This window comes from Urocitellus parryii, chromosome 5 (assembly GCF_045843805.1).
Source record: "Urocitellus parryii isolate mUroPar1 chromosome 5, mUroPar1.hap1, whole genome shotgun sequence".
Lineage (NCBI taxonomy): Eukaryota > Metazoa > Chordata > Mammalia > Rodentia > Sciuridae > Urocitellus > Urocitellus parryii.
Window position 1 is genome coordinate 131,928,650 of NC_135535.1, and position 26,924 is coordinate 131,955,573.

Here is a 26,924-nt window from a genome sequence, read left to right on the forward strand (position 1 = left end):
ATCCCAGGGATTTGCAAGACTCAGACAGGAGAATGGCAAGTTCATGACCAAGCTCAGCAACTTAGTGAGACCCTATTTCAAAAACAAAATACAAAGTGCTGGTGATGGAGCTCAGTGGTAGTGTGCCCCAGGATTCATTTCCCAGTACTACAAAATAAAAAATAAAAAAATAAAAGTTTCTCAGAAAACATTTATAATAACATGAATTAATATAACATAGTAACTTGAAAGCCATTTGCACTCAAAATTAAAATAATGCTCTTTGACTATGCAGAATATTTTGTTTTGTTCTGTCATTTGGACAATTGGATGCATTATTTTTTTTTCAAGCTGAAAACTCTGGATATAAACACTGAGAAACAGGCATCAATATTTCAGATAACCAAAAAGAAGTGAGTTTTCACATTGTCAACTTTTATGCAATGTTGTATTTATTTTTCTAATTTATATTAAGCCCATTTTTTTCCTGACATATCTGAGCTGCTTGTGGCTAGAAATAATGGTGTGAGCATTTTCCTGCCCTGTTAATACCAATCTTTCATTTGCAATAAAGTTAGACTGAAATTGAATCTCTGACTGTTCTTATCCTTCACTTACCTGTCCGCAAACTACCCCACATCCCATCTCAAAGCATCACTTCCTGCTTGAAGCTCTCCCTTACAAGTCATTCTTATTCTATAGGCATCTTTGTTTTTTCTTACAGCATTTTGTATTGTCATAATAAATTCTCAAAAACCATATCACAATATATAATAATCGACAGATTGTGTCTTTTGTTGAACTGTTTCCTTCTAGTTTCTTTTGCCTTCTATCTCTTCCTCTTTCCAGCAGTACCTTTCAGGCATGGGGGAGGAAAGTCACTGATTTTCTTTTTTTTTTTTTTTTTTTTTTAAAGAGAGAGTGAGAGAGGAGAGAGAGAGAGAGAGAGAGAGAGAGAGAGAGAGAGAGAGAATTTTTTTTTTAATATTTATTTTTTAGTTCTCGGCGGACACAACATCTTTGTTGGTATGTGGTGCTGAGGATTGAACCCGGGCCGCACGCATGCCAGGCGAGCGCGCTACCGCTGAGCCACATCTCCAGCCCGAAAGTCACTGATTTTCAATGGTGTGTAATCCCTAGACCAAATCCTCTATTTAATGCATATTTAGAGTTCTTAATTACTGCTAGAATTTTATTATACCTGTATTATTTCTACATTGTAGATGGACAAATTGAAAAGCTGAGAGGCTAAGTAAACTTAGGTAATAAGTTAAATATATAAGGTTATAAACATAAAGGTTTTTTCTGCATTAGGGGATTGGAAAACCCTGTGTTTTCTGAGTGTGTTGTTTGAGGGGAGTCCCCTGCAAATACAGAAGTAGGTGAAGCTCTGCCTGTTTGAGCTTCCAGGAAGACCCTCTACACATATGCACACACTTGTGCACACTCATACAAGTTGCCACATTTTGGAAGAAGCTGGTAACAGTAAAGAAAGGGGAGTCTCATCCCAGGTTGAGAGGTTATGAACCTGTGCGACAGTCAGATCTACCAAATGTCTGCAAGGGCATTAACAAAATCTTTAAAAATCCCCCCCCCCCATATTCCTATTAAATCTAAAGAGAAAACCACAGATTGCTACTAGAGATGATGTTTCTGATGAAAAACAATGTCAGAATGAGTACCATGTGAGAAGTGACCAAGGAAAGTCAGAGACTAGTCTCCTACCTTTGGGGCTGTGGGGGGAGCCCCACACCACAGGAGAATTGGCATGGAAATCTCAGATTTCTCTTCTGCACCACACCAATATTTCTGTTATGTTCTGGTGATTTGTTCACGCAGGAACTAAGGGACATCTGTCTACACTAGACGAATGGATCCAATGTGCTGTGAGGGTTACTCAATTCAGATTATTTGCTGCTTCTAATAAAATCAAGTAAAACATCATTAGAGGGAAGAGTTTCTCAGGACTCCAGTGAGAACCTGTGTCCTGGCCAAGAAGTCCACCTGCAATCTATGTATGTTTCCTGCCCTCCAGGGCTGCTGGGACTTATGTGAGTGTATGGCTTGCCCAGTGTGTTGGACAGATTTCCTCCAAATTGCTCCATTTTCTGTAATAGGCCACAGCATCATTGTGATTAATTTGACTCTAATTGAGTTCTATTACAAGAGTGACATTTGTCTTTGACTTTGGCAGGGAACTTACCTCTTTGTCATCATCGTCAGCCAGCCAGCTGGAGCTGTGGTTCCAGACACAAATGACAGCCTAAGCAGATTAAGTGTGTGTGGTGGGGGAGGGAGGGCACTGCAGTTGTGGAGGAATGAGGAGACCAGGAGCAGGGAGGCAGAAGAGACATTTACAGAGGAAGCTGCTCCAGTGATCATGAGGAAACAAAGGATGCCAACCCAAAACTGAATGAAGTAATACTACTGCTTAGTGATTGCCAGATACATTTCATCCTAAGAAAATTAAGTAAAATCTATCTACATCACCTTGTACCTGTTTTGGAGTTTATGCCATGATGCCTATTAAACATTTTAAACTAAAATTGCAATATTGAGCAGAATATATGCATTCCCCAGTTTGAATATTATAGAAAAACAAGCAAAGGAATATGCTGTTCAGAACAATTTATTTTCAAATATGAAAACCAATGCCAATGCCAAGCTTGACAAAATGTTTATCCTATATTTATATTATGAAATGTTAATTATTCATTGAAATCACATTTTCAGGGAATTTTAGTGTCAAATTATATGATGGTAATACATTGAGGATAGGGTGGCAAAGTAAATCAGTAGTACAGCTTTACTTAGCATATGTGAGGCTCTGGGTTTGATCTCAAGCACCACAGAAAGATACTGAGTTTAAAAAAAAGGCATGCTATTAAGTGATATAAAAATTCCAACTTTGTTCTTGTGAATAGTTTAAGGGTTTTCACGTGTAGGTTTTAAGTCTACATGGAGCAGTGCCCACTTAATTGTGACTCTTTCTGGATGGAGAAAATGGAATGATTTTTATTATTTACTGTGATTTCTAAATTTGTACTGTATTTCTACCATGATAAAGATGTGATCACTTTCAATCAAAAAATTTTAAAACGCCTAGTGCAAATCAAAGACTGGGTAAAGGTCTTGGCATTGATATTAGAACTCCTTTCCTTTAATCTACCACTTTGGGCCAAAGTATTATTACTATTCTTTCCATTTCAATCCTCTTATGCTTCTAATATTTAGGTCATTACCCAATGTAAGTTAGAAGAAGATGAGGCTTAATATTTAGGAAAAAACAATAATAAAAGAAAAAAATCTACCCCAGAAACTTTAAAATCCTGCATCATGTGAATTGTAAGGGGCAGTAATGTATCAGTTCCCAAAGGCACTTTAAAGCAATGTGGGTAGGAGAGCCTGCAATACCAGTGTTGAGCAGAAGGGGGAGCATGAGGCTTCACCCTACACTCAGGCTGTTACCCACATTCTGCAATGAGCTTTCTTCTGGCCTGTGTTCTTAGGAACCATGAATACTACCCAAGTAAAACAGAAATTGGCATTTGTTAATAATAAAGTGAAGCCCAACTAAACATTCTTTTTTAAATGTGAAATTACTTTATCTCCCTGACTTTCAGATGCTAAAGGGCTTCCTAATTATCCCTACACTTCCTTGGATGATCAACATTAATGGACTAATTTCATAATTAAGATCCTAACTTCTAGTACCTCAGAATGTGACTCTAGTTGGAGACAAGGTCTTTGAAGAGGTAATTAAGTTCAATTGAGGCCAAGACTATGAACTGTAATCCAAATGACTGGTATCCTTTAAGAGGGGATGAACACACAAATGTATACCCAGGAAGGATCATGTGAAGACAGCTGTCTGAAAATCAAGGAGAGGGGCTTCAAAAGAAGCCAATTCTGCTGATGTCTTGAGTTTGGAATTCTAGCCTCCAGAAGTGTGAGAAAATAAATCCCTCTTGTTTAAACTACCCAGTCTGTGGTAGTTTACTGCCGGTTGACCTAGCAAACTAATTCAACTTCAGAGCCATTCCACTTACATTGCCTTATACAGATAGAAACACCAGCTCTCGTCTTTTCTGTGAGGGCCTCTGACAGGTCTCTATTATCTATAGGTTAACAATCATATATATGTTAACTTACATGAGTTAACAATAATTTTAAGTTTTTTAATATCAAGAAATACACATGTGTTTATACAGTGGGTATGTATATGTAATTATGTATATACCATATCTCAGTGAGATGGAGATTCTTAATTTCATTTTAGAGCAGCTGACTTTAGTTAAATTGCCCAGCATCAATTAGAACCTGTGCCCATGTGTTGACATAATTCCATTATGGTTTTTATTATTCTACATATAAATTAGGGGAATAGGTATGTTGAAAATCTGGTAATCTTAAGGTTTTAACTTTATTAAGTTTTACTACTGCACAATTAAGCTCACTTACCAGGGTAAAGTCAGACCTACTGGAAGCTAATATCAGGGATAGTGGTAAGAAATAGGGTAATGGGTCTGCCTCATCTTGCCTGGAGAAAAAAAGTGTGGGGACTCAGTCCCAGTTATAGTAACTTTGTGTTACTATAACAAAATAATTGAGGGTTACTAACTTACAGAGTGAAAAAGTTTTTTTGGCTCACAATATTGGTAATTGGAGGGTCCAAACATGGTGCTGGTATTGTGTTAGTGGCTCTTGGCTGCAACATAACATTTCACATTTCAAAGAGGCAGAGAAAAGGAGCCAGCCGTGTACAGAAGGAGCAAGCATGTGAGATGGTCTTGCTTATAACAACCTACATTCTCAAGAATGGGCTTCCTCCTGTTGAGACCCAACCCACTCTGTGAGACCAGCATCAATGCATTCATGAGGGTGGAGCCTTTGTGACCTAATTACCTTCCACTAGGTAAAAAGCAAGCATCGTAGGGATTCTGAAGGTAAGCAAACCTGGGAAAAATTCCATCTCTAACAACTCACAATCTCTATGAGCTGGTACAATTTTTCTGAGGTTTAGTTTTTCCCATTTAAATAACTAATATATGGAGGTATGATAGGTAAATGACCAGATTCATGTGGAATAGAGACAGAAGAATAAGTAGCACTTGTTGGCTATTATTGTCATCTAAATTACACAGGGATGGTTATTCTCCCAAAAGAGAGGGCGCACAAGAGAGCCCACTAAAAATGCATTAATACTGTCTCACTGACTATAAAATAAAATCAATGTGATTAACTTGGAAGCATTTAGATTGGGGTGCATTAATGACAACCTCATCTAATTCTCAATGGAAAACTTAAAGTGAAGCTACCTTCCTAACCTTCCTGAGGTAACAAAATTAAAGCCTGCTTAAATCTCAAGACCATGCAACGACTAAGGAGTACAAGTTCTAGTCTGTCTGATCCCAACTTCTTTATCTTCCATAGCTACTTCAGCGAAAGAAGGACTCAAAGCCATTAACTCCCTGGGTGTCCTTATGTCTGTCTTGTTTTCTTGGAACCTGAGCCAGCAGTAGATGAAGCAGAACCTAAGCATTAACCATAATTTTTCCTACCTCAAGCCAGGTGTTACTAGAGGATTTGAGAGAGAACATAGGATCTTCCAATTCCTCTTTCCATTTGGGTCAGCAGATAGCCAGAAACTGACCCTGACTGAGAAACAGCTGAATATGTTCATCTCCTTGCAGAGTCAACTTTGTAAAGAGGTAGGACTATTGGTTGTAGCTAAAAACAGAATTGAACATTTACAAATTTACTAAGGACCTGGAAGTTAACTATTGCTACTACTTAGTCATGAAATCATTACTATTTCTATACAGTGATGCAAATTCCTCTTCTAGCCTTGCCTTAAGTTGTTATTTTTTAGAGGTAGGGATTCTAGGGTTTGAACTTGAAGTAGTGGACCACGAAGCCACAGCCCCAGACCTATTTTGTATTTTATTTAGAGACAGGGTCTCACTGGGTGCTTAGTGCCTCACTTTTGCTGAGGCTGGCTTTGAACTTAAAATCCTCCTGCCTCAGCCTCCCTAGCTGCTGGGATTATAGGTGTGTATCACTGCACCAGGCCTGAGGTTGTCTTTCTTGAGTTAAAAACTGTATCCCTTTGAAAAATTACAACATCACTTGTGGGTCAGGTTGTCGATTTTTTTTCAGATTTGTGGGAAAGACAGACTGTGTGTCAATGGAGTTGATAAAAATTATTCACTCAAGACAAATACAATATTCTTTCAATTCTGTTTCCCCACATCTCATTTTCTGTTGACATTTTAAATATGTTATGTAAGTATTATCTGTTTATACCATGATCTCAGTCAGGACTTGCTTTAATTTGGGGATTCCTAGTTTTGATTGATGAAGAACAGGGATTCAACCAGAGTACTACTAATCAGAATGACAATCAAAATCTGATTTTTATGTCAATTCAAATCTGATCAATATATTCTTTGTCTCTTTCCTCCTTTAACAAATAAAGAAGTACATGAACATCTGATATTTTTGTGGTTTCTCCTCTTAAACTTTGGGAATAGGACTTTGGCATTCTGGAGTCTCAGTGTTAATAGCCAGGCATCCTGTCCCTCAACCCTAGGTTGCTGCTCTATCACGTCAAAAAGGAATAGTGCTTCTGTGTACTGTTGCCCTTGGGGGTCTCCCTAGACTATATTCCCCTAATCTACTTAGTCTCACTCTCTCTCTCCTCCACTGTGGACTCTGGATCAGATTTGTTTTCTTCCCTGCAGGATTTTCAGAATCATACTTGCCTTTCATTCATTCATCCATTCCACACTTCAGCATCTTCTCTGTGCCAGGCATTGTCTGAGACTTCAGGGATAATTACAGAGCTTAACAAGATAGATACACGACTAAACTACCTAGAGTTCTCAGCCAAATTCATAGCACCTGTGAGACAGAAAAAGCCTAGCACCTCTTGCAAAGTAGGAAGGAAAGTGGAGGAGACAGAAATGTGCAATCTAAGACCTTTCCTCTCTAAAATAGGGAAAGGATTTTGAAAATAATGCTGAAATTTATTTTTAAATGTACAGTTTCTGCTCAGTGTTTTGGTACATTTGTGACATGCCTGTAGGTTAGACATCTCAGCTCCAGCCAAGATAACTCATACTAGGTCTCTGGCCTGGATTATGACATTGGCTTCCCTCATATTTACATATGATCCTTCTTCCAGAAACAGATGGGGCAGAGAAGAAACCCCAGAATCTTTCTATGGCCACATCACAACTTGTAAATTCTCCCAGACCTCCTCTGGCTCTAGAAGGACTTCCTTAGAAAGCTTGTTCAATACCATGAATTTTGAGACAGAAACAACTATTCAGTTCTAACTCCACTACTTAACACCTCCGGGGTTTAATTTTATCATGTGAAAGACATGTCTGGATGAGCAACACACCTTTACAGCACTGTTATAAAATTTCATAAGATAATATCCATAAAAGCACTCCAGTGGTTAACATGTGCATCATTTTGTAGTCTGACTTTGAAATAGTCAAACTTATGCATTTTAGTAAAAACAACAAGAAAAGTCCCCTGCTCTCATGCTTACCTATTTTCATGAATTTCTATGCAGCTCATGCTTAAAGCTACACAGATTTATATCTAAGATAGAAATATTCTTTTGCTCTATATCATCCTAATTACAACCAAATTTCCCCTTCTTTTTTCTTTTTTTTCCCTAACCGTCTCATTATTCCCTGGTGGCAAAATCTAGTGAAATGATGAGCAGTTAATTCACAGGAAAATATGTCTTTACCTCTGGAATTCATGGTAACCATATAACTCTTCTTTGTGCAACTGGTAAATATTATCTTCTGTAATTTACATTATCAATTAAAATATGAATCAATATTTTTTATAATTAATGTTTTTTAATATCTAATTTCAAAGATTTATGGATCTATATTTACCATAGTTTCTACTGTGAATACACAGGCACACACATATACACATGTGTATGTTATATATATAGTATTGACTCTAGGTTGTTTTACTATAACATAACAGACCAGTTGACTTCTTTATTTTTATGAGAAATATATGTAACTGAAAGCTTAATAAATGTATAAAATATTAAACCCTACTTAGTACTTTGAAATTTCAGGTACCTCATTAATTTCAAAATACATAAACTATGTATTTTTTAATAGTGCATTATTCAAAGAATGACTGTACAGGTGAGTTGAACCAGTAAGTTTAATTCCCAAAGTTGTCAATTCTGCAAACAAAAATTATTTCAAAGTTGCCATAAATGATATATTTGTTGCTCAGTTTAAGTTTTTATAGATGTCCGACATCTAAGAAGATGGGACAAAATGGGTTCAAGGACCTTAAAGAGCTTTCAAGTGCCTGTTATCTACTGGATAGTGTGCTAGTTTCTTCATGACCCCAGACCCTCTAATCCTTCATCAACCCCACTTAAAAAGTGGTAATATACCCACTTAAGGAAACCCCATTTCTCAAAATCAACTTCCCCTTTTATTGCTACTGAGTGGTGTAACAGTGTGTGGAACCTGGCCCATTTGCTTTTCTCTCTCCTACTCTATCTTTAATTAAAACGAAAAATCACAAGTCATTGATAAACATTTTTACCAGAGCGCAATGCCTCCATCATCCAGAATACAATTCAACACTTAAATAGCTCTTCTATTGCCAGGTTGGTTTATGTCTAATGCTAACTAATTCATTCTTCATACAAATGCATAAATATGAGTATTGGAAAAAATATTTTTTGGTAAACCATGACAATAGTGCCTTGGAAGCAAGTGTGGGATATAAGACAGTCTTTTTCTTTATTTTTGGTTTTACTTTTTATTTTATTTTGTGTGTGTGTATGTGTACAGACGTGCACACCTGTGTGGCCCTGGGTTCCATTCCCAGCACCACACATTTGGGAGGCACTTTGTGTACCACTGAGTTACGCCCCCAGTCTGAGGCAATTCTTGATGCAACCTTTTTGGGGCACTTACAGGTTAAGTATTTAGTCCTGTTTTTTGTTTTCCATCTGTCTGGTCTTTGCAAAGCAGAACAGATGTAAATGGTAGAGTTCTAAGCCATTCAATTAGATTTCATGCACCACTGACCTAAACATTTCTCCTCAATCTTAACTGAGTTGGTGGCAGATGTGTGAATGTCAAAAACATTTACAAATTAAAGACAGAAACATATTGTATGTTGGTTAATATGACCACAATATGTCTAAATGGCAGCATGTGTCATCACTATAGCAAGAACTGTAATGCAGAGGTGACAGCATGACTATGAATTTCATATTTTCTTTTTGTAACATGTATGAGCCCCGGAGACTAGAATTAAAAAAGCAGAGATTGTCAAACATACATTAGAAATTATAAGGCTTTCCGATATGTGATAAATACCAGTAAGAGCTCTTTGGCGTTGTGCAATTTCCAGGGCTTAACCATGGCATCTGGGAAGCTGAGCTGAGTCTCTGAGGATTTGTGTAGTTGGGCTTTGATAACATGGTGGCTACTGGCACCTAACTTCAGAAACCATCAGTATCATCAATTCACTTGGCATCATCATCCATGGTTGACTGACTCAGATTATGCAGTAAATCTACTGATTGATCAACTAGAAGTTGTGTGGATCTCTTTCGATCAATATTTGTCAATCAGGTGGTTTTTCTTTTTTTAGAGGTACTTCAAACTATGGAGGCAAAAAGAGAAAGGAACTAAATGCCCCTGTAGTAAATCTACCAATTTATGGACCATGGGAGTGATAGAAATTTCAGTGTGACTTAGGAATAGTAGAACCTGCCAAAGGCTTCCAAACTGACTGTGAAGGATGAACAGAAACTGATCAAGGGTCTAAACTTCCAAGATTACCCACAGATTATGTGACTATTGAGTAGAGTAAAAATAGTGAGCACAATGGATTATCTCCATGCACATGCATCATTTAAAAGATTCCTCCTTTAGGTTGTAAATGTGAATTCACATGAAAGAAAGAGCATAAATTAAAAATCACACATTAAAAATGTTATAAGGGATATTAAAACTAATTTAGTCTTTTTCTATTGAATGTTTGCCACCCTCACACACATAGTAACTTTTTGGCCTGTTTATTCCGATAATGTTGAATTTAATATCATCTAGTTCCTAACTCAAGAGAGTTAAGAACAGAGGCCTTCCCAGAACCATTCCTGAATCCTTCCTTCTTCCTGGTTCTACCCATACTAAGATATTTTCTTCTATTATTCTCAATGTTGGCCTATGAATGTCACACTGGTGGTTTCTCCTACTGGTCAGTCTGCCTGGTTCTTTTCATACATTTGTTTTTCTTATAAGCTAACTTGGTGAAGATATACAACCATTCATACATTGGTTTAGTTACTCATTTATCACACTAATGTTCATTGTCGTTTAGCTGTAATAGTTACATTTTAATAAAACTCATCCTGGCTTGGTGTGAGATGCCAAAAAATAAAAATGAGGAGCCCCAGTAGTCTTTTAGACTTTGCCAATGAAACCAGATGTGCATCCATTAGTGAATTTCCAGTGGAGGTTTGTCTCCTGCACTTTCTTAATGCAATCTGTGGGGCATGGAGGCTGAAGATGTCTGATTTCTCCATTTAAATCACTGTAAGCAAAACATAGATTATTTGAGCACATCTTTTGCAACCTTCATGCCCAGTAGTAATTTTGTAAAATTACTGGGAAATCTATTTCAGGGCAAACTTGGCATTTAAATTAGGTGGTTTTAATTAGCATCTTGACTGCATGGAATCCACAGCAGGAATGGAAGGACAGGGAAAAATTACATCAGCTTATTTTTGCTGTAGAAAAAGTAAATTAAAGGATGAGACACTGCAAAAATTACCCCACATAATTTGAATCAAGGTGACAGGTAATTTCTTGGAATCAGAAGGATGAGTTTTATCTTGTATTTAAATTATTAGGTACTGAAAAGAATCTTTGAAAGTCACTATATCAGAATAGTCACAAAATTTACCTTTTTTTTTTTTTCTGCATGGAGAGGCCCAGAGAGCCCTACTCTTGTGATTGTTTTAGTACAGGTGCCAAAGAATGCTCACATGCATTCCTCCTCCATCACTGATCAAATTTACATAGCATTCAAACCATGACTCAGACATCATTTTTAGGTTCATGCCAAAAACTGTATGTAGCTTGAGGACTTCCACAATATCCCCTTGAAACGATATGACAAAACACTATTGTCACTTTTTACTTACTTGTTCCAGGTAGTATTCTGAGTACTACTCCTTCACAGCAACCTGATCAGATAATGTGCTACTATTTTGATATATTTTAAGGGTGAGGAAACAAAGACACAAAGCACAAGTGTCCTGTGCAAAGTCACAGCTGGTAAACAGAGTGAGAGCTCCTGAGCAGTACGTCCCATGGAAAGAGCAACAAATTAGGAAGGCAGGTCGTGCAGTAAGAATGTTTGGGTTCCTGATCTAATGAGACAAATAAGATGATGCACGAAAAGCAGGATGCCCAGGACACAGTATTGATCAATGCTAATGCAGACCTGTGGGTCGGTAGGATCTGCATCTCACCCATCCTTTTGTGCCCTATGGGTCATGACATAGTGTCTTCAGCTTTCTACTTGTAAAGAAGGAGGAAATGAAGGAGAAATTCTCTTGGGGCATTAACTACAATGTGTGTTTAACTTCAATTTATCATGCCAAATTTCTCCCCAAATCTTATTGAGTATTTTCACATCAGGTATACACCTAGCTCAGTCAGCATTTCTCTGTGCTATAGAAAAAAAAATCTGTTTTCTTTTTGTGAGCAGTCCTCCAATTTTTGGATAAAACTTGTAATGTTGAATATATTTTCAAATGATTAGCAGGCACAGTGGTACATGCCTATAATCCCAGTGGTTGGGCATGCTAAGGAAGGGGAAATCTCTAGTTCAAAGCCAGCATCAGCAACAGTAAAGTGCTAAGCAACTTGGTGAGACCCTCTCTCTAAATAAAATACAAAATAGTGCTAATTCACAATAGCTAAACTGTGGAACCAACCTAGATGGCCTTTAGTAAATGAATGGATGAAAGAAAACATGGTATAGATACACAATGGAATATTATTCAGCATTAAAAGAGAATAACATCATGGCATTTGCAGGTAAATGAATGGAGGTGGAGAATATAATTCTAAGTGAAGTTAGCCAATCCCCAAAACCCAAATGCCAAATGTTTTCTCTGATTTAAGGATGCTGATTCATAATGTAGTAGGGGAGGCATGGGAGGATTAGAGGAACTCTTGATAGGGCAAAGGGGAAAAGGGGAGAGAAGGAAAGGGAGTGGGCATGAGGGTAGGAAAGATGGTGGAATGAGATGGGCATCATTACCCTAAGTACATGTATGAAGACACAAATGGTGTGCCTCTACTTTATGTATAAGCAGAGATATGAAAAATTGTGCTGTATATGTGTAATATGAATTGTAATATGAATTGGGGAAGAATAAAAATACCAAAAGATACAACATTTTAGGAAGTACAGCAATATAAGGTAGCCCTCAGTGAATTAGTGTCTACTGTATGGCCTTCTTTCAGGAATATCCAATAGGAATTGAAAAGGACAATAAACCTATAAACCTTATGGACTTTATTAAATAAATGAAAATATATACTATTTTTCCCATAGATTTTTTTTAAAGGATTCTTATTCAACGATTAGTTGAATAAGCCTCTAAGTCCAGATTTTAGGAAACAAAAGCTAAAATATGAAAAACAGAGTAATGTGTGCATTTTAATGGTTTGCTCTGGAACCAGTTTCTTAACATATGTAAATGGTTTTGATCTGCAAACATACAGATACCAATCTGGATGATGAGAAATATAGAGTGTTATGAGGTTTCCACTCCTGAATGACACATGCCCCAGTGAGCAGAAGATAGAGGAGGGACAGAAGTCTTTCTGTTTGTGCTAGAATTTTCTAAGTAAACTGCCTTCAAGTGAGCAGCCTCAAGAAGTACTATCCTTCCTATCATGGGTTTGTGCTAGAGTTGAAGTTTAGTTTAGCAAATTTTGGAGACAGAGGCTACAAAGAGCTTTCATATATAGACTAGAGAATTAAACTAAAAATGAATTTTTTTTCTCTCTACTATGATTTCTTTGTACTGCAAGACTTAATAACTTGGAATGGAAAGGACAGATCTGGATTAATGGCATTTAAAACTGAGTGAATTCTCAATGAGAGACCTGATAATGGAGACAGAAAACAACGAGTTTTTTTTAGGATGGTATAGCTTTCTAAGTGGATTCAACCTAGGAAGAGAAGTAGGGTGTTGTTGGGATTACAGGCATGTACTACTGCGTTTGGCAAGTTGAAAGTAATTTTAGTGACAAATTTAATTTTTATATGAATCCAGACTATTTCTCCTGATTATTATCAACCCTACAAAAGTAACTTTATTGCTAAATATTATTTCTGGAATAGATGCACATTACCTTATTCTCTCATCCTTCTGTTGAAGAGTGAGGTTTATTTCCATTATTTTTACTATTGAAAATACTAAAAATCGCATATTTATTCACACAGCTTAATTTTTTTCTTGAAATAGTACTACTGCAATAAGATTATTGGGTATGACTATAATCAAGGTTTTTATGTATAACGATGTGTTTACCAATTGTGTTCAGATAAACAAGAAACAATTTTAGCACATTTCTGAGGGCAGGGTATGTTTAGTTACTATAAACTTCCTTTCAGGATGAGGTCTGAGAATTAGTCATTAATCTGTCTCCTGAGAAAAAGAACATATAGCACTTTGCAGAAAGCTGCTAATTAATCCTCCCAACTCCCTAGTGAGAGAGAGTTAGAAATGTCTCCATTGCAGCACTTCCTAGGAAATGTTGGTAATCGATTTGACAGACATAGATTCTAATTCCACGGATGTGCGAAAGCCTCCTGCTAGATGACTTAGGACTTCTAAAACTGTTCCAGCTGGCTCCAGAGGTGTCCTGGAAGATTGTGGACTGCTTCATCTGCCATGCCCAGTGTGTCCAAGGCTTGAGAACCCTTGGTTCTGAGTGGGGATTCCAGAGTCTCACCTGTGGGTTCTCTAGGCTTAACCTTTTTGTGCATGAGTTCTCTACAATTTCAAAGTAATGATGGGATTTACATAACCTTCAATACTGTTTTTAACATTATGTCCAATTTCTCTTATGTTTTTGTTCCCATTTGACTGAGCATCTCCTGATGCCTCAGCCTTGTTCTGTTTATTTTATTATTATTTTTTTATAACAGCTAACACTAATTTTCACAGTGAAGTAGAATTCCCTTTTAGACTTCATATTCCTAAAGAACAGCCCTGACAGGATAAAGATGTTTCATTCGCTTTGTTTTGTGTTTATTTTCTTTGGAAGTAATTTCTGATTAAGTGAAAAGCTACAAAAACAAAAGCATTTCAAAAGTACCCTGTTCCTGGTCTTGGTAATTAACATTTTATGCCATTTACTTTGTCATTTTCTGTGTTTCTGCTGATTGCTTGATACATAGCTTTTATTTATTTATTTTTTGATCCATCAGTGGCAGTGTCCCTAAGCTGCTTAGTGTGTTCCCTCCAAGGTGCTATCAGTTTGCATGGTAAGGTATCAACTTAAAAGCCAAGGGGATGCCCTTTGGTGAAAAATGATCTCCAGGGATAAAGTATCTACTGAGGATACTCTTTCCAGGACTTGGAGCTATACTTTGCCTGAGTGAATTTAGATTACCCAGAAGCTTTCTCTAAGGCAACTGCTATTAGTTGAATGAGTCGTAGGTTTTATGCCACCATGTACTTGCATTTACCTAGAGTGCTTTTGCATTTTCTAGTCCTCCTTCATATCAAACTTTCTCAAACTGAAAATGCTCTCACGTGTTTCAAGAATCAGTTGAGCCAGGCGTGGTGGTGCATGCCCGTAATCCCAGCAGCTCCTGAGGCCGAGCCAGGTGGATCTCGAGTTCAAAGCCAGCCTCAGCAAAAGGGAGGTGTTAAGCAACTTAGTGAGACCCTGACTCTAAATAAAATACAAAATAGAGCTGGGGACATGACTCAGTGGCCAAGTGCCCCTGAGTTCGATCCCCAGTACCAAAAAAAAGAAAAAAAATCAATTGACTATCTCCTTTTAGAACTTTCTCTGAATTTATCCCTGAAAGAAATTTCCTTTATAATGGCACATGTGAAGTTTCCTTTTCTTCTGTGTGTTCTGTGAGGTGGCAAGCTTCCCAAAGGAGAGAACCTGTGTAGTATTGATTTCCTTTGTATCTAGCAAGTAGTAGAGTGAGTGGCACATTTAGGTACTTGAGGATATTTGTGAGGGGTTGTTGGTATGGTACTATGGTAGAGCATTTTGTTATCATGTGCAAGGCCCTGGGTTCAATTTTCATCACCACCAAGGTTGTACAAATACTTTTTATCATACTAGAGTAAGTCATATTCTTTATCCTCTTACATTGTTGTTGTTCTTCCGTTTAATCTTTATTTCTCCTCTCTTTGATTATAACTTGTTTCATTAAATAAGAATTCAGCTCTTACTCTCTGTAAGCTGTTGGGACAGCAGATTGAGTGGGAACCTAAAATAGTTAGGAATGGTTTTGGCTGCAATTCAAGAAAACTTGTATCTAAGACCTTTGGAGATAGGTCATTTAGTCTTTGATGCAGTGGTGTATTGAAACATAGCCCTCAGATTCATCTTTTCATTCTGTTATCCATATATTTGTTGACTCATGCTCTCAAGATGCAATTCCAAGCACCATAGCTCTATCTAATTATGTTTAAAGAATAAAGGTAAAGTTCTGAGTGTAAAAAGGAATCTTTTAATTAGTAGAAAAGATATTTTAAGGAATATTCCAGGAGGCTTTTCTTTGGTGTGCATTTGCTAGAACAAGGTCATATAAATATGATTAGTGGCAAGAGAAGCTAGGAAATTAAATACCTGGCATAGGAGAATAGAATTTCCAAGATTGTTTTAAAACCATCATTAATCACTCCTGAACTGGACAGGCCCATTATCATCATTAACAAAATCAAGTTTCTTTTTCAAAGAAGGGGAAGGAGTAGCTGTAATATAGCCAGATCAAGTTGTATGACATAGTCACAAATCAATATACCATTTAGGAATGCATTCCAAAATGCAAATGTCCCAATGGATTTGAATAGGGTAAAACAGACAAATATGACACCATCAATGTATCAGCCTGATACATTTTGGAAGTGTTGTCAAAATTGTGAAAAGAGAACTGGCTAGAAAAATGTGGAACTGCCATTAATGCAAAATGTCTAGATTTCCATTTGGATTATGAAGGAGAATACTAACACACGAGTAACAAAAGAAAGCTCAGTGATCAGAACTTGGATACAAAGAGTCAAAGTGTTGGACTAGAAATCGGGTAAATTCCCCCAATACAGAAGACAGTGCTTAAGAATAAGCTGTGTTCAAGGAAAATGTGGAGCTATTATTTTTTGTCAAGGCCAGTGCATTGGAGGGAGTATGTCTTCATACTGGGGCTGTAATTTTAAAGCAGGATTGTAGAAAAGTGGGAAAAACAGGCCACAGAGCAAGTTTTGATGATGTGTATGTGCGTATGTGTTTATTTTTGTAGTATACATATGTATTTAACATAGTACTCAAAAAAAGAAAATATTGGAGTTTTTAGTCTTGTGATAGTCATATGTTGGTGATTTAAAATAGTATGTCTAGTTATATAATTTGAATAATACCTATTTAAAAAGATTAAATAAAAGTTTTTTTTTTCAAAATTCTTAGAGATCTCATGAAATGACCTAAAGAAGTCAATGCTTCTTCCGTAATATGTGAAAATCACTTATTTAGAAACTTGCAATCAAGAATTCTAGCAGCAATCTGTCCAATATCCTATCCTAAAAACAAGGTCAAAATAATGGATCATTAGAGGACTGGGGTTGTAGCTCAGTAGAAGAACACTTGGCTAGCATGTGTGAGGCACTGGGTTTGATTCTTAGCACCACATACAAATAAATAAAATAAAGGTCCATCAACAACTAAAAAATATTTTTACAATATTTAAAAAATGTATTGGTAGAAAATACTTTGCAGAAGCTGTAAAGAACTCATAAATGATAATAGTACATATTTCACACTTGTTAATTAACATGGCTTTAATCATTTGACTTCCATATACAGAGCAGATAGAAGGTGGATAAAGGATTGCATGTACTAATGTTATAAGTTGTGGGGGATAGAATACAGGACAAGAAATGAGACAATCAGAGTTTCTCTATAAATGTGAGTTGGGAGGAGAAGAAAAGATGATGGAGACAGGTGTGACCTGCTCTTTCAGGTGCTGTGAGAACTACTGGGTAGCGTATATGTGTTAGTTTGAATTAATTGAGAACTTTCTTCTTAACAATTAACAAAATTAGAGTATTTGAATTTTTGAAATTTATTGAGGTTAATTTGAACTGACCTAGAAATTTATACTTAATATAATGAAAATATCTGCTTCTATCTTTGGAATTTATAAAGGTAATTATAAGATGACTTGAAAATATTTAAGGAAAGACCTAAGCCCATATAGCTTTGTTTATAGAAAATAAATTCCAAGCAATTCAGGGACACTGATCTTCATCAGAAACAACGAAAGTTCTTCAAACCTTATCTGGAATCTCTTACTGTTGTTTTCATTTTGTCACTTGTTCTTTCTGTTCCATCATTTTAATTTGATGTCACACTCTTCTTGCATCAGAACCCATGCATTGATTTGAAAGTTTTTCTCCTCATAATCTGAAGATTCAAACTTCAGTAAGTTTCTAAAGCACCAGTTTCCAAAACCCAATGGTTTTGTTCTACTTCAGCTACTTGAATTATTTTTGGATTGTGTAGATATACAGGCCAAGGTTGAAGATTCTTGGAATGTTGTCCCTTTCCTGTTTTCAGAGGTATCTGTAGAACTGAGAATGCATTCTTCCCTTGGGCTGAGTGAGGACTCAAGGTCTCCTTTTCGGGGGGAAGTGTCTCTTGTCAGAGCTTCATCCCTTCTCATAGACTGAGTTGTTTTCTGTCATTATTTGTCTTCAACATGCTGTTCTCCACTTCACACATACATGTGGCATAAGATGGGCCAAAGGGAAAAAAATGACAACTTGAAGTAACGGGATGGACAGCCATAATATTCCTTATGTGATGACATGAACATTACAAAATTAGAACTTTTTCTTCTCAAAAAATGCAGTCCTTAATCCACAAGTTGCTGCAGGAGAAAGTCTGAATAAAGGATGGTTTAGGGTGTCAAGTACAGTGAACTTGGGTTGCATTTTGGAGCTCAGGAGAGGAAAGTCCATGTGGTGGGAATGGGGTGCCTAGCATAGGGTGTCAGAACTGAAGTAGGCAAGGAGGGTGGCTTAGTGCAGTGTCAGAATCAGCTGTTATGCAATTCTATTTTTTGAAACTCATGTATACAGTAAATACAAATAGATATATATGTAGCTGTAAATAGATGTCTATTTCTTAATTTGGTCAGTTGAAAATCTCAGAGCAATGATATATATTACACATATTATACATATTACATGATTTTATATCATATATACATATATGTGATATATTAATATATAATCATATGGTACATAGTTATCATTTTGTGATCAGTGAATACTAATATATATGTTTATATTTTGTCCATTTATCTGTTGATTGTTTCTATATCTCAACTATTGTGAATTTTACTATGATAAATATGGGAGAGAGGTATCTCTTTAATTTACTGATTTCATTTCCTGTGGAGAAAAGGGATTCCCAACAGGAGCATACAAAGGTTCTCTTTCTCCATTAGCACTAGTTACCTCTTGTCTTTTTGAGATAGAGAATAAAATAGAGCTTAGCATGGATGGGACAGGTGGTAGGAAATTAGACAACTCTAAAGATATAATGTGCAAACTAAGGACTTCACATAATACTATTGTAATGTATTCAGGATTTTTGCTGAATAAATAGGTTATAACCACTTCTGCGATGATGGGGGGTGGGTAATTCTGTGAAATGATGGATATGTTCATTCATTTCACCATAGGGATCATTTTATTCTATGTTTGTGTATCTTATAACAGCATGCAGAACTCCTTAAATATACATAATGTAATTTTTATTTTTTAAATGAGAACGTATTTAGAAGGACACATAAACCTACTATAAGGGACTTAATTTGAGACATATTGGGAAAATTAAGCATAATATTGCTAGTAATAGATTATAGTCATTGAATAGAAAATGGAAAATAATCCATTTGCATATAAATATATCAGTAAGATACATATTTGTGGAAAAGCCAGCATATTTACATAGTTTTAGTGACTTTCACAAATACTTATTAATTACAATTTGGAAGAGGAAATTTACAGTGGTGAGGCCTGTCATCTTTTTATTCAAGTAATAAGAATATCATTACAAATGGGACAAATTCTTTAGGAAGAAATCAGAAAAATATGACATCACATCAATAACAATCTGAAACATTGAACATCAGAAATACCCAAATTGTGATATATTCCACAAAACAACTGTTCTGCAATCTTCAAGTGTCAACATCATGAAAGTCGAGGGGGAACTGAAGAATTGTCTCAAGTGGAAGGAATGAATGGGATATGACAGCCTTGTGCAATGCTTAATTCTGACTTGTATCCTTTTGACATGAAAGGCATTGGGACAATTGGTGACACTTGAGCAGAGTCTGAGGATTAGATGATAAAAGCAGCAGAATTAATTTACTAATTGTGATAATTCAATTATTATCATGTGCAAAAATGTCCTGGTTGGTGGGAAATATATGCTGAAGTAATTGGGGGTAGTAGAGAAGGCATCAAGTCAGCAACTTACTCCCAAAAATTCCAGGAAAAAATATTTCTGTACTGCATTGGAAACTCCCCTATTAAAGTTTAGGCTTGTTTCCAAATTATAAAATAATACTGGAGGAGAAGATACCATGTTCAATTCTATCTTGAGTATCATGTGCGCACTTTATTCCTGGATGAGATGCTCTTGCTTCAGAAGCTTCTGGTGCAATTTATAAAGGTTAACAACAGCAGTACACTCCTTTTTCATGCTATTTTCAAAGGTGAAATTGATTGTTCTGTTTACATCACCTGTAGACTGGAGACTTGGAATTAATCTAAGCATAATACAATTAGGTTGATTTAATTTTAGAGTTTGCTTACGTTCTGAATAAAAAGTGAAAGATCATATTGTACTGTGGCCTTGGAAACATTTTGGTTAGATCTCTAAAATGCTGGCTATTAATTACTATCAACTCATGCTTCCATTTGCCCAGTTTGACCCAAAAGCTGAAATGAATTGTGACTAATGCCCCAGCTGGTGTTCCCAAATTATGACAGGAACTAGATCTCATCCATTGCTGTGAATGACTTCTTGCCAGACACCTGAGATCTAAGCATCCGAAATCACAAATTGATAAAATTTCTCTGAAATTGGAATTTTAAAAATCTATCACATAACCATTAGGTTGGTGAAACAGTCAAAGTGAAATTTTTTATTTGGAAACACTCCCTTGGATTCAGTTGTTTCCACATCAAAAGATCAAATGTCTCTTCATGGTTTGAAGAGTTTAACTGAACACAGGAGGCTGTTATCTTGGACCATTCCTGCAGCCATAACAAAATCCCTCAGTTCACAAACAATAAAAATTTACTTGTCATAGTTCTTGAAGCTGAGAAGTACAAGATCAAGGGGACCAACAGATTCAGTGCCTGATGAAGACTATACTACAGTCAAGCACCTTCTTGCTTTGCTCTCTCAAGGAAAAAGGAGTGAAGGAGCTCCTTTGGGCCTGTTTTTGTACAGGCACCAATCCCCTTCCTGAGGGCAGAGCCCTTATCACCTCATCATCCCACATAAACCCCACCTGTTAATTCTATCATTTCAGGGTTCAGGTTTCAACTGAATTTGAGGATGAGACACTAACATTTACTAATAGTGTAGCAACTATTTACTAATCCAAAGAGCTAACCTGGTTTTGTGAAGCCAGCCATCCCCAGACTTCTCTAGTTGCAGCCACTTTATAAAACTGAGAGGGTATTTGCAGGAAGGATGTTCATATGACACATCTTTTTCAATGTTACTTGAAATTACTCAAAGCTGCCAGAAGTCATTCACTTTTTAACATTTCCATTAAAAACCAGAGCAGCTATGCTCATGTTGAGGTCTGAATCAAAGTGCCTTCCCCTTTCCTTTAAGATTTGTCTCAGCTGTAAAAGATTCATGAAAATGGCTGAAAGCAGCCTGGTTATTTTGTTCAGTTGATGACACATTTGCAATTACTAAATCAGAGCTGTAGTCGTTTAGAGCATTTGGAATCATTTGTAAGGATTAATTAAAAAAAACTGAACTCCATGGTAATGTTTCTTATGATCACCTTCAAGGCCCTACCAATATCCTATTCTAAACTCAAATTCAGAATCGGGTAACAGTTTTTTCTTCAGGGACTAGATAGGAGTGGATGTTTTAGCTCATCTACTATTAATAGAAATATAGCAAGGACACTTCTTATCCATTTTACCTGAAGATGGATGTATTAAGTATTAACTAACTAGGTGTTTGCAAAACACTTCCAAGGAACATATGCAATGAAAGTGCTAAATATAATTATTATAAAATAATAACAGAATCATTTAGATGACAAATTTCAAAGCTCTTTATTAAACACAATTGGATGTTATATTTATTAGTTCATTAAGCTCCACTTCAAATGCCAGATAAATAAATGCATTATTAATGTCATAAACTAAATGGGATAATGCCACATAGACCTATTACTTTTAAAGTGCTTTGCAAATATTAACTAATACACACTAGTCTTTTAAAGACAGATTGTATGATTTAACAGGAATTGTTAGTGTTTCTCATGATATAAATCCCTTACTATAAAACCTGAACTCTTTAAAAATTTCAGACGTTTTCCCCTCAAGATAATATATGCTTGTTTTAAAATATAAATAAATATAATTATGAAAATAAAAATAATTTCTATCATTAAACTACCCAAATAAAATATATTTATTATAAAAATTTTACGTTGCGCCTTTCAGGCTTATATTTGTGAACTCATGTGTTAATGTGTACCTCTGTGTGTATATGTACATGTTTGTATTTTTTTAACAAAGTCAATATTTTATATAATGTTTTATATATTCCATTTTCACTTGAAAATATCAAAGTGCCCTTGCAACATGGTTTATGGTCCTGAAATAATTATCTTCCAATAAAAATAAGTAAACCAAAAAAAAAGTATGGTGCTTTGAATATATGGTTAATTCTAGATCTGTTGTACAGGATGCATACATCAGATGTATAAGAAAAGCCTGGAACATTTTAATGACAGCTAGTATTTGCAGGTTATTAATACATTCTTTCATGTTTAAAAAAAATAACAGTAAGAAAGCTGGGTCCCATCAAGAGTTCTTAGGAGTCAACTTAGAGTCAAAACCTCAGCAGTCAGAGGCCAAGTAGCCAATATTGTAGCAATTCAAGCATTGATAATGATGAAAACTTTAATGGATTCAAATACACCAAAGGCATTTTAAAATCTATGAAATCATAATAATACCAGATAAAACAAAACTGGATATTCAGCACTGAAGAATACTTTAAAATGAACTTGTTTCAGAAAATCTAGTGAATAGAGGGCAAGAATCAAATCTTTATCTTGGTTTTTCTTTTAACTCATCTACTTGTAGCTAACTAAATTATAGTTGGAAGAATGGTTTCATAGAAATTTTTCAATTGGCAAGTAAGGAAGAACTGATTGAATATCACTATATTCTAAATTCCCCAGTGAAGGAATAGAGTGACATTATTTAACAGCTATTTATATCAATTAAGGAGACTACCAACGATAAGCACATGCTTCAAGATGGAAGAAAACACACTACCAATGAATTCATGTTGAGGAAGAAAATATGAACCTATTTGTGATCAAATCTCAAACTCTACTAATTTGTGGAAAATAAAAACTAAGGAGATGACATCATGGGTACAAAACATGACTATGGGGAACTCTACATGGGTGAGTATTGGCCTTCTCTAACGAACACATGGAAAAGAAAGAAAAGGCTATGGGGTAAAAGAAACGGAGAGTGAAATACCAACCAACTGCAATGTGAGGACTTCATTTAAATATTTTTTTAAAGCTGTAAAAATATATTTAACATTTATGGAATTAGACTTGTGAACACTAAATATTATTTTAAATAGTTAATTTTTAATTTTTATTCTTTTTAATTATACATATTGATATTCATTTTGACAGTTATAAAAGTGTAGTATGTAGTTTTCTTTAAATTCAGTCCCCAGTACTTCCCCTTTTCTTCCTCTCCTCTCTGCCTTTTCTCCTCACTCAACTGATCTTTCTGGTATTTATAGGATTTTTTTTTTTAAATTGTGCCTTGTGGATGTACATTGAGGTGAGATTCACTATGCTGTATGTGTATATGTGCATAGGATAGTTTGGTCAGATTTATTCTTTTTCTTCTTCCTCCCCCCTCCTCCTCAATCTCCTTTCTCTTCTCCACTAATCTCTATTCTATTTTGATGGAATCCCATTTCCTTTTTTTCCCTCTTACTTTCAACTAGTTTCTGCATAACATATAAGACAATCGACCTTTGACTTTCTGGGTTTGGCTTAAGAAATAATTATTTTTTAGATAAGATAATTCTCTAATATACATGCACTCACACACACAAAGAATATATATTTAAAATGATATTTGTCAGGTAGAAATAGATCCTGAAAAATATGAAGTTTTAGGAAGTTGCTTTAAAACAAATAAAGGGAAGAAGTTAAGACTAGATTGGTCACAAATTAATCTTTATTGAAATGGATGTTGAGGTTCATTATCTTCTTTGTTCAACCTTTATATATTTAGACATGTATATAACAATTTTTTTATTATAGCAAATTTATCTTTGGAGATAAGTAGCGTAAGGCCTGAAGAGCAATTATTTCTCATTAAAGGACTTAGACCCTGTGACCCATTTAATCTGTAACGTATTGGAAAAGATTTAGCTCTATTTAGAGTTTCTCTGTTCTAATTTTACTACATTCCTCCCCTACCCCCTAACTATCTTTCCATTCACTGATTCTTAGCCTACCCTTTTCCCATTAGGATGAAATTACCCTATTGCTACATTTGGGTCCACTGTGTTTATGCTCCAGTTCTCCAGCAAGTCCCTGAGCTCATCTTGGGTCTTCCTTATTTGTCATTTGGCTCATTGCTATTCTGTTCCTCTTTAATTCCCTTTCCTTGTCATCCCCATCTCTCACCTGCATGTGTACATTCTCTCCCCCATCCCCACATATACACTGAAGGAATCCCCAAATTTCTGACTCTTATTAATTAATCACTTGTATTTTAAAAGCATTAAGAAAGCAGATTGGTAACCCAGGGTATAGGGTCAGTTGGGATGCACAAGCACTGATAAGTTCTTCATATCCAGCTGCTCAGTGTCTACAACAGTAAATCTTTAGTCTTCTACTTTGTGTACTCAACTGCCAGTTTTGTAGAAGCAAACAGAAAAGCTTTTCTGGGGGTGTGGGAATATGTGTATTCAGTGCTCTTTATACAAACTTCAGGATCCCATGTTTTCAGCCCCACCCCAAGGTTAGAGGTCCCTGATTCCAATCTCTGATGCTCTCCAGAATGTCTAGGGTACACATATGGGAATGGCTTGTTGCTTTTTGACTTTCCTCTCTAACTGCATGGGTGCTAAGTTTCTAAGATATTCACTTCTTAAATCACCCATGATTAGGAACATTGAATGTCCCAAATGACTGTTGATATCTCTTCATTTTTTTTTTATTATTGAGGGTTGATGATTTGTTTTCCTCCCTTTTTTTCTTCCATTTTTTTCTTACTTTAAGTGAGGCTTTGAGCTGCTAGAGATAATCTTTAGAAAAGCTAAAGTCATGTCTTTCATCATATTAAAGATTTTATTTAACTTAGTATTGAGGAAACTCAGTAATGGTAAAAACTTGCAAACAGTTTGAAGAAGACTCTAAGGAAAAGATATATTAATAATTAGGAATATTAAAATACATTTCCAAATATAGGCGTATCTGATTTCTTCCACAGTGGAGGAAGAAAATCAACTAAACCTCTACCAGACTGGATGGAATATAGCTATGTGTCTGCAGACAGGGATTATTTTGCACTCCTAGTATTATTCTGCAGTTTACAGATTTATGAAATAACTCTCACAGAATCAGATATCACAGAAGAGTGTTCTAAGGCATTCCACAGATTTCCACGGACCTCCCTGCAACATCACACATACACTCACCTGGTCAAAGAATGGATGAAGCCATGTTTATATGGGCCATCCAAGTTTAAATGGGCCTACTCCCACCTATTTTAATTTTCTAGTAGACGGTATTACATAAAAGTAAGCCCATATTTCTTTCAATCTAAAATAATTTAAAATTTTGGGGAGACTATTGATATCATGATATGTTGCCTGAATTTTTAATTTTGCTCCTGTGTGTTTTCATATTTTTTTTCTTTTTCTCTCTTATAAGTCAGAAAAGCCATATAAGAAAATGAATAAAACAGATGTATCTAACACAGGTGCTATTAGAAGTATCTCTTCTTTGTGATTTTTACCAACATTTAAATGATAATTGAAAAGCACCCAAGGTCTGTTACCTGCAGAAAATATTCTCTTTTCTAGCATCCTCTACAAAGTGTAAGATCATTTTATTTGAGCACCAGATCAAAATATCAGATCAAGAGCATTCGAGAATTTTTTATTCTTGGAGCATCCTGTACAGGTCACTGTTCAGGCCTAATCAGAATCATTATTTGCCTTAGAAGTGCCTTACCTACATGGTTTTCTCACCTCTGTTACCTGTTGCTACAGCTCAGCCTGCCCTAGTGCACCAGTGCCTTTTTGATGTTATTCATCCATAATTGTCCAAAGTTACCCTTCAATGTGTGAACTGTGTCTCAACCATTACCCATTGAACAAATACATTTCTATTTCTTGTTCTATTTCTGTTTCTGATTGCCAGTGCACAAATTCATGGCAATATAAGCCCTTGAGGTTATATGAATATAGACTCTTTTTGAGTGCTTATGCTTTTTTTACAAGACTTATATTTTCTGCTAAGACTGCAGTAGATTTGTAGTCCTCCATGGTTATTCGTGGAAAAAAAATAAGACTTTGTATTGATACCTGCCTTGAAATCTTTTCCATTTTTCCAAAGCACTTTTTTTCTCTGATATTTTTTCCTGTCTCATGAGTGACTCCTCTTACTTCAGCTGTAATACCTGAAGATAAAATCTGTTATATAACATCAAAATATAGTTTTAACATATGTTAGTGACAAATAGAACATTTCTATAAAATTAGAGCTTAAGGTCAGCAGTCCGGTTGGAACAAGGCATGGAGAATATTGAAACTGTTCACATGACACTTCATATAAAATTGATAATTTCAATTGTCCATGAAAAGGAAAGGAAAAGAACCCAGTAGTTCTTTACTGATGATCAGGATGTGTCCTACTTAACTCTTCCTATGCCAGCTACTCTGATGTACCCCTTTGCCCTTCAAAGAATAATTTTTGAAAAGGTAATGGGGCTTGGGCAGCTAGATAAGGGAGTCATCAGTAGTCTGTGGAAATATGTGGAAATGTGGAGATGGGTCTTATCTTGGATATTCAAGGGCAGAGTTGTCAACCCATTTCTCATTTCTTGAAGTACAAAACAATGGTGGGCTTCTCAACCTTGGATGTGTTCTAACTTCTAGGATTATAGGGCCATGTAAAGTTCAATGTTGTCATCATTAGAAGATATTTATATTCATGTTCTCTCTACAAGTACATCATAGAATGTTCCTCACATGTGATAAGTGTGGTTTAACTTTCAATTAGAGGGAATCATAGTGCCAAAGGTAAATAAAACTGAATGGTGATTA